This window comes from Myotis nattereri (genome assembly GCF_964212035.1).
Source record: "Myotis nattereri genome assembly, chromosome: 16".
Lineage (NCBI taxonomy): Eukaryota > Metazoa > Chordata > Mammalia > Chiroptera > Vespertilionidae > Myotis > Myotis nattereri.
The window spans coordinates 17,828,354-17,842,871 of NC_138091.1; the positions used below are offsets into that span (position 1 = coordinate 17,828,354).

The window sequence follows — 14,518 nt, forward strand, 5'->3', positions numbered from 1 at the left end:
GAAATATATTTGAAATCTTAATAAAAACAAAATGCTTGCCCTTCCCTTTTAAGATAAAACATATTTGTACTAGAGTATGGGGTCTGGTCTTTAAAGATTGTTCTTCAGAAAATAAACCTGGGGCCTGGCTAGCGTGGCTCTCTTGGTTGGAGCATCTTCCCATACACCAAAAGGTGGCAGGTTCAATTCCCAGTCACACCCAGGTTTTGGGTTTGATCCCCAGTGGGGACATGTGTGGGAGGCAATTGATCAATGTTTCTCTCTCACATCAATATTTCTCTCTCTCAAATCAATTTTTATAAAAAAATAAAATAAAACTTAGATTGTGGAGTTAAATTGGGGTTTAACATACCCTAGGAGCAGGTTACTGGGACATGTGAGCACCTTCTTCAGAGCAATGTTATCAAATATCTGTTCCCAAAACCAATGTCCCCTTCCTGATCGATCATCAGTAGGAACAACACATTTTCCTTTCACTTCATGGGATGACTCTCACAACTCTTCACTAAAAACATGAGAATGTATAATCCTGTGTGTCATGAGGAAAAGCATTCAGAATATTAAGTTTTGTTTTTATTTTTAGTGGAAAATGCACTGGTTCATATTGGACATTCTGTTTAATATGTAGGTATAGGTGATTACTAAAGGGAGGAGACTATTAAGAAAAGAAAAATAGAGGGCCATACTTTTTGGAATTTACCAATGAATAAATACTGGAAATCAAGATTTTACCAAACGGTTGAAACTAAGGCAATCCAGAGGTTTCATGTGCTTTTGAACCATTTCTATAATTTTTCTGAGAACCATTTCAGGCACTTCCCAGCCAACAAGTTGGAAGTCTAAGAAGAGTGACCTTACCCAACAGGCTTATTAATTGCTTGAGGAGGGAGGCATGGAACCCTTAAGGCTGCCTGAAGCCAAAGCCGAAGACATGGCTCCATCTGTCAAGTTCAACAGTCATCTGCATATGTCTAGTTGGAGATGCCCTCATACACATCTCAACGATGCCTCCTACCCCCACATCCATTCTACCGGCTGCAGGCTTACACGTGTTCAGCACAGAGAAAGGCACTCTTATGACTGAAGATAATTATAACTAAAGTACAGTTTCTCTTATTATTCCATTAGTATTTACAAAGCACTTTGACATCTATGTTCTCATTTGAATATTCCAACTGCACAGCTGAGTGCCACCCACAACCAGGGCCAGGATTAGACAGTAAGAAGGCCAGCTTTTATCATCTTCACTTTGCAGTTTAAAAAAAGCAGAGCTACAGAGAGGCTAAATGATTTTTCAAAGTCTATAGCGTTAGTAGATAGGACAGCCTCCAAGGGCTGAGTCCTAGCCCTGTATTTTTGCCTCCCTGCCTGCCTGTCTCTAATAAATCACCTAAGAATTCTAAACTAACAGAGCAATACTGACTCTGGATGCAATGAGTCTCAGAAAAGAAACTCTGAAAGTAGAAATGCAGTATCGTTGAGTGAAGAGGGCCTTGGACAGGACATCTGGAGACCTGGGTTCTAACCAGTCTCGTCTACTTAAGTCTACATGAACGTTCTCTCTAAGCATTAATTCCTTTATCCATAAAATTGGTCCCTTGCATGTATCTTGAGCTTTTTTTTCATTCACCAATTACATAGTTAATACTCAACACACAGGATGCAGAAGGCTGGAGGGAAATAATGGATCATGGGCAATTATATGGACAGGTAATAAGGTTGTGAACAGGTTTAAAAGCAGGAACAATTCATGCACAGTGGATCTCTGATGAGAAAAAGTGAGCTCTTGGGCTTCGGCAACTGGAGAGATGCCCAGATCGGACGTGGTAGCAGTGACCCAGGCCGAGGTGTGAAGGCCTGGAAGGGAATAATAATAAATTGAAAGAAGTGAGCTTGGGAAGGAAACTCAGAACTCGGCCAGAAAATATCTAAACAAATATCTTGTTTTCAGAGTTTATGTTTGTAGGATCTGAGGAAATACTAGCAAGGCCTTAAAAGTCTAAACCTTTATTTGGTATTTACAGGTGGTTGTCTAAGCCAGGATATAAGGAAAAGCAAATATGAATCAAGCATCTCCTATGTGCCAGGCAGCGAGCTGAGAAGCCCATGCATTAAAGCAGCTGTGCTCAAGTGAAGATGGCATTCGACTGAAGAGCTGGCAGGCCTGGCTTGTGGGCTACCCTGCTACTGGCTAGCTGTGTGACACTGGCTGGGCAGGTCATTTCCTCTCCATGAGTTCAGTTTTCTCATCTCTAAAATGGGAATCATCATATTTCAAATGATTATTCTGAGGATTAAATGAATTGAAATGCAGAATGATTGAGTTGACAAGTATAATGTAAAAAATGCTAAAATTATGTTGGATTTCAAGTAAGATTTGGCATATTCTGGAGTTTGTGTTCTCTCTCTAATAAGAACCAAAACATTAATTTACACCCCACCCACCCACCCACCCAAAACTCCAGCCTTCCAGCCAGCATTATGCCCTTTGAATCACACTAGCCCTCACTTTCCTTACCATTAGCCAGTGAAGGACTCAGATCTGTAGAAGCTGCTGCCCCACCCCTCGGCCATAATTAATCTCTTGGGCCCCCAAACACTTCAGTAACTTTTGGTCTGTTAGACAAGAGGCTGCTATGTGATAAACTTTGCTAATTTCCCCAGCTCTGCAGGGCCCCAGGAGGCACATGCCTCCGGAAACCCTTCTAATGGAGGTTCCCACAGAAACAGCCAGGCCCAGGATTGGGGAATGAAGTCCTCGCAAGTTACACAAACAGAATCCTCTAATTAGCTTCCAAACGTGAGTTCAGGATAATCGGTCGGGGCTTGGGGGACTGGGGATTTGCTGACTGACTTTGGCATCTCTGCTTATTAATAAGGCCAGAGGGAAGGGACGCCAGGGGGAAAATATTGCTTTCTTTTTGATCCTTTAGACAGAAAGGAACTAGACCTTAGAGAGGAGAGCGTAGGAGGCCAATTAGTGATGATGAGTGGTTTTAATAGCGTCCTTAGCAGACTTATTAGCAAACTTGGGAAGTGAGGAAATAAGAGCCTGGGTCTCAGCCTCCCAGCAAACACTGGGCTCCCATTTCTTCACCTGTGTCTGATTTTTGGCGTTGTGTTCTTCCACCCTTCTCCACACCCCAGGACTCTCCTGTTCTCCCACGCCTCCTCCCATCCCAGCCTTGCCTTTCTTCAATTCCATATTAAATAAATGCACCTGCTTCCTTGTTTGTGTGTTTGCATCATTTTATAACTGCACAACATTTCCTTAATCAGCCCCTCCATGTGGAACCTTTAGGTGGTTCCCACATTTTCACTATTAAAGGCAAAGTTTTGATATGTCTTTGCATAGCTATTTCCTTGAATGGATCAGATGCATGTATATATTTTCAACACTTTTATGAATTTTAACAAATTATCAGCTAGACAGATTGAACAGTTGCCTAACCCCAACCAACCTTAGCTATTATCATCTTTAAAAAGACTTTACAATGTGAATCTCTATTTCCATGGCTGTTTTGGTTTGCATTTCTTTGATTGTAAGAAGACTGAGCTTTTCTTGTGTTAATGCAAGTGTTATCTCTTTTTCATTTATACTGCAAAGGTTTTCCTTCTGTGTGATTGTGTCTCATTAAGACTAATGATGTTTTTGACATCCTCACTGTTTTATTTTATGTAACCAAGCACTGAAATATTTTACTTTATGACTTCTGTCTTTGCTGTGACACTTGGAATTATTTTCCCCATTGCAACTATATATGAAGCATCGGCCACCTTATTCCAGTAATTACCTCTATGTTGTAAAAACTACTGTTTGAAAGTTTCTACTAAAATGGTCCTTTGTTCTGTGAATTAACTCTGGTATTCTTGGCGTCTGTAAACACGCTTGCTTGCATAACAGGGAAAATGAGCTCGCTTATCTGGTCCTGCAAGACCAGTTTACTTAAGTACTACTCCCATTTTAGAAAGGCCATAAATCATGAACAATACAACCCTCAGATGGAGTTATCAAAACTGGCGCCAGGCCAGGCCTTGAGATATAGTCTCACTGCCCCATCCCAGCACATAGGGTTTTTTGCAAAGCCTGCGAAAGGTCTGGAAGCCCCATTCCATATTTGGGAGACAAAGAAGCTGGGAAGGTATAAAGGGAAAGTTTTCTCCATGTTATTTTGCTCAGATACTGGAAACAATTCTTCTGAGACCACTAGTGTAATAAAGACTCCAAAATTTGGCTTACTAAGGCATCCTCTGTTTAGTAAGCAGAAGATTTATATATTTTATTTATATATTTTTCATATATATTTTCTACTGTTTATTTTCTGATTTCATTTTTTCATTTTATGCTTTACATTTTTGACACCCAAAATTCATTTTAGCACATGATGTGACAAGGAATACAACATTGTGTTTATAACTCTTGAGCTTGTGTCCCACAACTATTCCCAGTCATTTGAAGTACCTCCTTTTGTCAAACATGAAATGTTTTTATATACTTGTGTCTGTTTCTGAACTTTATATTCTGTTGCCCCTTTCTGTGTTGGTACCGCAGTGCTTCAGCCACTGGGGCTTTAGAGTAAATATTCACATTTCATTCTGTAACTATTCTATTCACATCCCATCCTCAAAATCTCATCACCACTCTCTTTCCTCCCATATGTATTTGACTAGTCTCACATGTTTTCTCTGCCTTTTTAACTATAGACTCATTTTTCTGATTAAAATCTTCCACCAAGGGAATTTTATTGAGAATGCATGAAATTTATAGATAATTTGAAAATAATTGACAGCTTTACAATATTCGATCCTTCCAGATTAGGACATGGTATGGTCTGTCCATTTATTCAAGTATTATTTCTAGGGAAAGAGTTTTATAGGCTTTTAAAAAGAGAGTTTCCACCTTTTTTCCCCAATGCATTTCTTTTATTTTGTTTTTATTATTATTTTTATTGTTGATATTATTACAGATGTCCCCCATTCCCCTACCTTTGTCCACCTCCACCCAGCCATCCCTCCCCTCCCCTCACCTTCACTAGATTTCCACCTTTTTTAAAAATATATTTTTATTGATTTCAGTGAAGCAGGGAGAGGAAGAGAGAGAATCATTGACCGGCTGACTCCTACGCGTCCCCCACTGGGGATCAAGCCCACAACCCAGGCATGTGCCCTTGACTGGAATAGAACCCGGGACCCTTCAGTCCACAGGCTGACACTCTATCTACTGAGCCAAACCGGCCAGGGCTAGATTTCCACCTTTTTATAAAGTTTATTTCTAAGTATATAATAGGGGTATTTTTACTGCTATGAAGTAGATTTTTAAAAATATTTTTATGTATTTCAGAGAGGAAGGGAGAGGAAGAGAGAGATAGAAACATCAATGGTGAGAGAGAATCATTGATTGACTGCCTCCTTCTGGGGATAGAGCCCACAACCCAGGCATGTTCCCTGACTGGGAATGAAACCGTGACTTTCTGGTTCATAGGTTGATGCTCAAGTGCATGCCAGCCAGGCTGAAGTAGATACTTTAATGTGAGATATAAATATTTTAGGATTCTAAGTACATTTTTTTAAAAAAGAAACAGCAGCCCCTGGTGGAGTTGAAATGGGAATTTTAGGGGTAAAATAGAGCAGGATTAGGAAATTTTAGAAATAAAGGGGACCATGGAGGAAACACAAGGCTGCAGAGCAGCAGAAGGTATATTTCCATAGAATAGGAAAGCTGAAAAGCTGCAACAGGTACATTTCCATAGAATGAGGGAGCTGGGATCAGCAAAAGGTCTATATTTACAAAATAAAGAGAAGAAAGCCCTTCATCCAGAAGGAGAAGAAGAAAGCCCAAAGGGAATAGGAAAACAATAAGGAAGGAGGTGGGGGGAAACCCATGTGAGGTTCAACCTTTGAGTTCAGGAGTTACTAGTCTAAGGGAATAGTGACCAATCAAAGGGGATAACAAGGCACCAGGATATGCAGCCTTTATAAGCTGAAGCACCACTTCCTTTCTCAATAGGGTGATAAATTCAGTGGAAAGATGTAGGCCCAGCCAAATCATTAGAAGATTTATTTCTCAAGAAGCTCCAAGGACAAGCACAAGATAAGTGCATTCCTATACCAATAGTTAGAGATCCACCAATTAAATAGTCCAGTCCTGTCTATTGTCCCACAGCTTCACCCTGTCACAGAATTTCCAATCGTCTTTTGGGGGCCTCTGCCTTAAGTAATGAGGACAGTCAATATCATGTGTGAGAAAGGAATAACAAGACAGAAAGTGCGAGCAAAAGGGGGGAAAACAAAAAGAAGCAACATGGGGTGGGGGAGAAGAAAAAGAAAACTATAATAAACATCCTTATAAAACAAAGGAGATTTTGAACCCATGAAATAAAAACAAGAGGCCTTAAAAAGGAATAGATATCAGAAAAGAGCGCTTGAGAATGTAAAATAGGATCACAGAAACTCATTTAAATCAATACCAAGGGGCACATACACAAGAATATTCATAGAGCATTATTCATAATAGCCCATGAAAACACAAATGTCCATCATCATTAAAATATAAAAATATACTGTGGTATATTAATATGAGAGAATGTGATACAGAAATGAGCATGCACTTAAGCAACATCTGAATACTTGGAAGAATCTCAAAACATAATTTTAAGGAAAAGAGAATATATAGATGATGTGAACTCCATATACATATGGACCTCAGGAAAGAGTGTCCACCTGGCCTGTCTTGGATCCTGGGCCCACTCCTTAGCCATAGAGAGCCTGGCACTGGGATTCAGACCCATCAAACCTATCCACAAAGGAAGGGAGAAAAATTCCAAAAAAGGAAATGGGTAGAGAATTAAGAGAGAATGAATGGTAAATAGGGGGGGGGAGGGTGCCCACTATAGTCTTCTTTATATTTTTAATAAATTATTTCTAATTTTTTTCTTTTTTTCTAGAATCCTTCCTACAAATTTTCTAGAACCTTGCTACTCAAAGTATGGCTGCCACGCAGCAGCATCTGCTTTATGTGAAGCTTGTGGGAAAGTCAGAATCACAAGCCATCCCCAGACCTTCTAAATCAACATCTGTATTTAAATAAGATTGCCACACACTGTGGGTGCATAATGATGTTGGAGAAGTTATAGAAGTTGGTTTTAGAGACTTATTCCATATTCTACAGTGATAACACTCATTTTTTATTTTAAAAATTGAGAAGGGGGTTTTCCCAAGAACTCTTTCCTGTTGAGCACCTTTCTTGACAAAGTTCTCTTGGTTTAACAAGACAAGATCGTGCAGGATCTCACTGAGAATATGCCTTGGAACGTTTTAGCCTCTCCTGTGTACTCTATTAACACTGTTCCAATGAGAACCATCTATTCAGATTATTCAGCTGGGCTCTCCCTCCTGGCTGTCTACTCACCTTCTCCATTTGTTGATCCCTTCCTGTAGAAGTTCTAACTTGCAGCATAGTGAGAACGCATGAGTTCCCTAAGCTTCTGTGCAGTTTCAGGGGGGTCCCAGTGGGATGGGGTGGTGGTGAGATATAAATAGGCTGGAAACACCTCCAATAAGCAACATGGGGAAGACCTGTGTTCTCAGAGCCAAAAATCAAGAAAAGAAAATTAATATTGAAAACCATAATAGTATTTCACAGTCGGGAGAAGGCATGTTCAGACATTGCTGATGGTAGCGTAATTAGTAAAAGTCTTGCTTGATGAATTCCTTCTCCACATTTATCAGGAGTTTCAGAAATGTTCGCCTCTTTGGCCCTGGGTTTTCTTTCTGGGGTCTTAGAAAAGCTTCAAAGAAGAAAAAAAAAAGGCTCATTTTGACATACCTTCCTTAATAATTTCTTCAAAATTACAATGATGGTTAAATAACTTGAGGCATGTCCACAAGGTAGCGCCTCTTTATTGCTGACCAATCTCATTTCATGTTTACAGGGGCATGGAAAGATTCGAAGTGGTTCCTTTAAAAAAAAAAAAAAATCCAGATCCAGAAGGTGAAAGAACAAACCCTAAAACACACCGTAGAAACGGCCCGAGATAATAACAGTAACAGCCAACTTACAGCCCGTGCCTGCTGTGTGCTGGCACTGTTCTAAGGGCTTCACATTCGCAAACCCATCTGGTCCTCCCCGCATCCCCGTGAAGGAGGTTCTGCTATCTTCCCATTTTGCAGGGGAGACACTGATGTGCAGGTAATTGAGCACCTTCTCCCAGGTTTCACAGCAGCCAGTAAGAGCCGGATGCCAGGGTCCCAGGGAAGTGGACAGATGGGCCTTCTCTCCTATTGCAAACGTGTACAGGCAGCCTTTCCCTTCCTTTGTACTTCCCGGTGCCCCCTCTGCATAGAGCGTGCTTCCAAGATACACTGCCCTCCCCCACATCCAAATCTTCCCATCCTTCTCCATTTAAACCCCAGCTCCTCCCAGAAGTGCTCCCTGAACACCCAAATCACAGCTTCTCTTCTAAGACCCAAATCTCTCCCTGACCAGAATGTCAACATCCAGGGTGCATCCTCAGAATGTCCCATCCTCCCACATGAAGGGATCATCAGACTCGGTCAGTTCATCCCTCTCCGTGTACCAGTAAGGAAACAGATGCAGAAGGGAGACTGGTCCGATCTCCCTCAGCTGGTCAGGACTTGATACCTCCCTCGTTCCATGACTTCTCTGATACTCCCTGAAGCCCAGTTGGACCAGGCGCCCCAAAGTTGCTGAACAATGTTTTCAAGAGAGGCTCATCCCCTGGGATGTGGCGACCAGTTCTGTGAGCATTAAAAGACACACCAGGCAGAAGAAGGGCAGATGAGAGAGAGAGGAAGAGAGAGTAGATAGCTGGGGGGGGGGGGGGGGGGGTGATGGAGACTATCGCCAGGAGACATTGATTAGCTTGGGAATTAGGTCTGCCCACCCGATTCAGGAGGGCTGCTTTGCCAAGCCAGAGAGGAGGACAGAACCGTCAAAAGCTTTCAGAACAAGGAGCAGTAATCATCTTGCCCTGGCACCAACTGGGCAGGGCTGAGATACTGGCATCTCTGACCTGGACCATGGGGAGATGGAGAACAGCACCCCTGTAATCCATCAAACGTAACTCCCCAAGTGTCCCCTGATCCTGCTGTCCTGGGGTGAACCTTCCAGCAATTTCAGCCCCTTTTCCCTCTGATTTCTGAGTCAGGTGACATCTCTGGGGCTGAGGTGGGTCTGGGGCTCAGGGGAGGGTTTGGGGGGGTCCGTGCTGGGAGACTGGGCACCTGGGTCCCCAGCTTCACTTCCCTGCTCTGCTCACAGTGGGATCAGAAGAAAGGGCTCTTCCCTGAGCAAAGGAAGCACAGTGAAGTCGCAGCTCTAGGGGTGATGGTTGCAGTTCAGCACGGGGCCAGTCAGGAACCCCTGGCTGTGTGATCTGTCACCAGCCCTGCCCTCTTGAGCAGAAAGAGGCAGAGGAGTGATAGCATTCTCTGAGCACGGTGGGCCAGCACAGGTGGTCACCGCACTGAGGGTTGTCCATCCCAATTCTGGGTTCCCAGACACCCTCCTTCCCTCTAGTCCACTCAGTCTCTCTAGCAGGGGAGGAGGGGAGGAGACAGCTGGCGGAGGGAGCTACCCCTTGGCGCTAAGACTGGAGAAGGAAGCTGGGAGCAAGGGTGGAAAGCTTCAGGTGCCCGGCTGAGCAGCCTGCACTGTACCCGACCAGCCACCGGGAGCCTGGCAGGGCAGTTATGCTAGGTGGAAAGTACATGTCTCAGAATTCCCGGGGCCTTACAGCTCTGGCTTTCTCTCTCCCTAAGGCTGCTGCCTCAGCCCACAGGAAACACGCTGAAGTCTCTGGGTGTAGACAATGCATCTGTCCTTAAGACCTGGGACCTCTAGCCTGGAGGGAGACCAGCCCACACACTCTGCGGACAGACTGGAGGCCGGGCATGCTGCCCTTCAGGTGAGAAAACCCAACATTCCTCTGCGTCTTCTCACCTGGGTCCTATCATCCTCCCATCCCACCACACTCCGCCTTACAGCAGTAAAGAAGAAGAGGCCATATTTTAGCTCTCCCCACCCACAAAGCATCATCCTCTGCCTCCACATTCTCTCCTCTGCCTGAAATGCCCTTCCCACCCCCAAGTCTCTAACTGGTGATCCACTCATTCTTCCAACCCCAGTTTAAATCTCACCTCTTCTTGGGAATCCCCTCCCAATCAGCCAAGCAAAGGAAATCGCTGGTGCTCTGTCCATGCAGTTAGTGTAGTGTTTATTACATTGAGCATGGCTGGGGGTCAAGGACAATGGCTGACCTACCTTTTGGGTCCTGAGACCAACACAACGCCTCACCCACAGCAGGCACTCAATAAACAAGCGTGAGGTGTAGAGCTGAGCGGTTATACTGCCACCTGGGAAGTCCACACGGCCCTTTTTCCAGCGGGAGCACTGTGTCCAATGAAGAAAAATGCTGACAAAGCACAGGGTGACCACAGTGGAAAAGGATCTGGTAATTGGGTCTTTTAAGAAAGAATGTAAGGCACCAGGGCTGCTTGGGTTGGAGAAAAGACTTCCTAGACCTAGAATAAGTTCCTCCAGCGCTATGTGAAAAACTGCAGAGAAAACAGATTTGATATATAGCGCTCAGTTGCCAAAACTTGTAGAAGTTACAGGGAAGCAGATTTCACCTGAGACTAAGAAAAAATAGGTATATAGCTTAGCCAGTGTGGCTCAATGGTTGAGCATCAACCCATGAGGTCACGGTTCAATTGCTGGTCAGGGCACATACCTGGGTGGTGGGCTCGATCCCCAATAGGGGGAGGGGGTGTAGGAGGCAGCTGATCAATCAGTAATTCTCTCTCTCATCATTGATGTTTCGATCTCTCTCTCCCCCTCCCTTCCTCTCTCTGAAGTCAATAAAAACATAAAAAATAGGTATATAGTTATGGCCTTCCAGCAGTGCACTGGATTGCCTCCGGTAGCCTCAGGGAGCAGGGAGAAGCCATCAGAAGTTGAGGGAAAAGGAACAAATGTCTACTGAGCATCCATTCTCCGCTATGTGCATATACACACATTACCTCATTTCATCTTGATGGCGACTATGTAAGGGGAATAATCCCCATTTTCTAGATGAGGAGAGCGGAGATAAAATGAAGGGAGGTCCATGGTTACACAGCAATCAGGATTTAAAACCAGATGGCTCTGACTCCAAATCCAGTGCTCTTTCCTCTCTGTCACACAGCTGCCCATTGGCGTGGGGAGTGAGGGTCAGGGCTCTGCAGAGGAGAACCCTGCCCCCCACAGGAGGATGGATTGGAGATGTGCAAGGCTCTGACTTTTCCACACTCCTGCCTATGATGGAGTGAGGGAAGGATGAGGTTGGTATAAGCAGATTATTTCTCTAGGAAATCTTATCAGCCAATGGGTGGTAGAGATAGAGAGGCAGAAAAATGAAAAAAATAGGAACTAGCCGTTTGCCCACAATCTCCTCATTTCCACCCTCCCTTTACCCCTGTTTTCACTCTTTAAACGCTTCACTCGATGATATTTACTGGATGAACTGTGTGGACAGATCACTGGGCAAGACAGTGAGCTGCAGCTCCTTTCTGAAGAGCGTCCCTGCTAAGGGCTGACAGTCCATCTCGGGGATTTCACCAAAACTTGGCCCTCTTTCCTGGCAAAGCGGAAGCAGGTTAGGCTAGTGAGAGAACATTTCTAGAAGTTTTGGAGCAATGGAGGGGAAAAAAATGTGTTTTAAGGAAGCGATTGAGTGGGGAACCAAATGAATGCATTGTTTCTGAGATCACTGAAGCCACTTGACTCAATTTGGAGTTTTCTGTAAATGAGGTCAGAGCAAAGTCAAACCTTTTCTGTGTCATCCCATGCCGCTAACAATAACCCCATGCCTCTAACAATAACCCCATGCCTCTAACAATAACCCCATGCCTCTAACAATAACCGCACACAATCCCTTCCCCCGGCCGGATGACCTCCCCCTCCCACGCCATGCTGTGCCCACTGGGTAAAACCCTGTTTGTCTTCTAAGACCCAGTTCAAATCTTTGAATTCTTCCCAAACTCCTCCTGGCAGAATAATTTACCCTCACTTAGTTCATAAAATTAGTAAAGTATGAAATACTCTGTAAGCAACATTAGGTCAAACTGTTTGCAGGCGGAAACTAAGACTCACTCATCTCTCTATTCCCCAAGTACCTAGCACAGGAATCACCAAAGTATGTCACACAGGAGTCAGCAAATTATGTCACAAAGGCCAAATCATTCACATGTTTTGTGAATAAAGTTTTATTGGAACACATCCATGGCCATTCATTTACCTATCTTGATGCCTGTTTTCGTGCTACATCAGCAGAGTTGAGTAGCTGCAACAGAAACCATATGACCCACAAATCTAAAATACTTACTATATGATCCCTTACAAAAAAGGTTTGCCAATTCCCGAGCTAGTTCATAATATGTGGTGAATAAATGAATTCAGCAAGGTGCTTTGTGAGAAAACTTTGAAGGGTGTTCAGATGGCCTGGTGCCCAATTCTGCCCTTAACTCCTTATTTGATTAAGCAAATGATGACAGATGGATAGATAGATGATGATAGATAGATAGATAGATAGATAGATAGATAGATAGATAGATAGATGATAGATATAAACACTTTTGAGTGCTTTTATATACTCGATACTATGATAAGTATTTTAAATTTATTGTCAACTTTATCCTCACGACCAACTCCAGGATAGCTACTAGCACTTTTCTCGTTGAAAAAAAGAAGAAATTGAGGCTCAAAGAGGTCCCACCACTTGAGTGGTAGAGCCAGACTCAGCCTGGTCTGACCTACTCCAAAGCCTGAGACTGCCCACTACCTTAGGACGCCCTTCTGAGGTTCAATTTCTGCAGAAAATTAGGATTACTGGGTGAGAGCAATGTGGTTTTCAAGCCATTTTTAGCAAGCAGACATTTCAAACTATTACATGGAACCCGACATGCAGAAGTCTACCTAGAGGTGCGAGAACTTGGCCCAGCTGCCTCCTCTCGTCCCCCCGGAACCCCCACCTGCCTGGCCAATGCATGGCCCTGGACAACCTCACCTCCGCCCCCCAGTTCCTCCTCCTCGGCCTGATGGACAGCACAGACCCCCACCCGCTGCTGTTCCTGCTCTTCCTTGGCATCTACCTGCTCAACGCCCTGGGCAACCTGGGCATGGTGGCGGCGGTGCGGTCCGACGGGGCCCTCCGCTCCCCCATGTATTACTTCTTGGGTCACCTGAGCCTCGTGGACGTCAGCTTTACCACGGTTACGGTCCCCAGGCTGCTGGCCAGCCTGCTCCAGCCGGGCCAGCCCGTGCCCTTCGGGGAGTGCTTTGCCCAGATGTACTTTTTCTTGGCTCTGGGCATCACCGAGAGCTACCTCCTGGCGGCCATGTCCTATGACCGCGCGGTGGCCGTCTGCCAGCCCCTGCACTACCCCGCGGTCCTGACGCCCGGGCGCTGCGCGGCGCTGGTGGCCGCGTCCTGGGCCCTGTCCCAGCTGCACGCGCTGCTGCACACGCTGCTCCTCTCTGCGCTCTGCTACCCGCGCACCTCCTCTGTGCGCCACTTTTTCTGCGACATGACGGTGATGCTGAGCTTGGCGACTTCGGACACCAGGGCCCCGAAGGCTGCCATCTTCTCCGAGGGCCTGGCCGTGGTGCTGACCCCGCTGCTCCTCGTGTCTCTCTCCTACGCGCGCATCCTGGTGGCGGTGCTGGGATTGCGGTCGGCGGGGAGCCGGCGCCGCGCCTTCTCCACCTGCGGGGCCCACCTGGTGGTGGTGTCGCTCTTCTTCGGCTCTGTCCTCTCCGTCTATTTCCGGCCATCGGCTGCCTACTCGGCCCGCTACAACCGCCTGGCCAGCGTGGTCTACGCGGTGCTCACCCCGACCCTGAACCCTTTCATCTACAGCCTGCGCAACAAAGAGGTCAAGGGCGCCCTTAGAAGGATGCTCAGACGGAGGGCTGCACCCTGAGAGGTGTGAGGGCAGGTCTGTGTTCACTGGCATTTCGGTAATAATAATAACAAAAGCCCCCTCCCCCTTCCCCTCCTTTTTAAGCTTTCCAAAGCGCTATCCATTGGATCCTACAGTGTCTTGTTTCCTGTTAAATCAAACATTGCATCGGAAGCAAATGTGTTTGTTCATGGGGATGGGTGCATAACTATAAACTAAACTCGTTTCTGTTTTGCCTGAATGTTTGAAACTGGGTCCACTTTTTAAATTTTGGGGAAGTGAAGGGGGGTCCGATAGGGGAGCTGGGAACATGCCTTGTAGCACATGGAGAGGGAGAAGGAAGAGTATGATCAGCCAGGGGAGTCTGAGAAACAGTGCAGGTCTAAGAAGGTTATAACGAGGTTTTATGGGGCGTGCTGCAGTGTAGCCACACCCTTGCACACTCCTCTTTTGGGAACTTCAGGAAAGATATAGCTATCTTTGTATTTTTAAAAATATTCAATTCCCTAAATACTATATCCATCATATTCATGGTAAAGAATAAGACAGAGATAAAGAT

General features: G+C 45.1%; 1 pseudogene across 1 annotated transcript; it reads left to right on the plus strand.

Annotated features, from left to right (window-relative positions):
* Positions 1 to 13,044: 13,044 nt before the first annotated feature.
* On the plus strand, positions 13,045 to 13,980 carry LOC308532924 (olfactory receptor 1E5-like; annotated as a pseudogene). Its single transcript has one exon. The product of its transcript is annotated as an olfactory receptor 1E5-like (transcript).
* Positions 13,981 to 14,518: the final 538 nt, after the last annotated feature.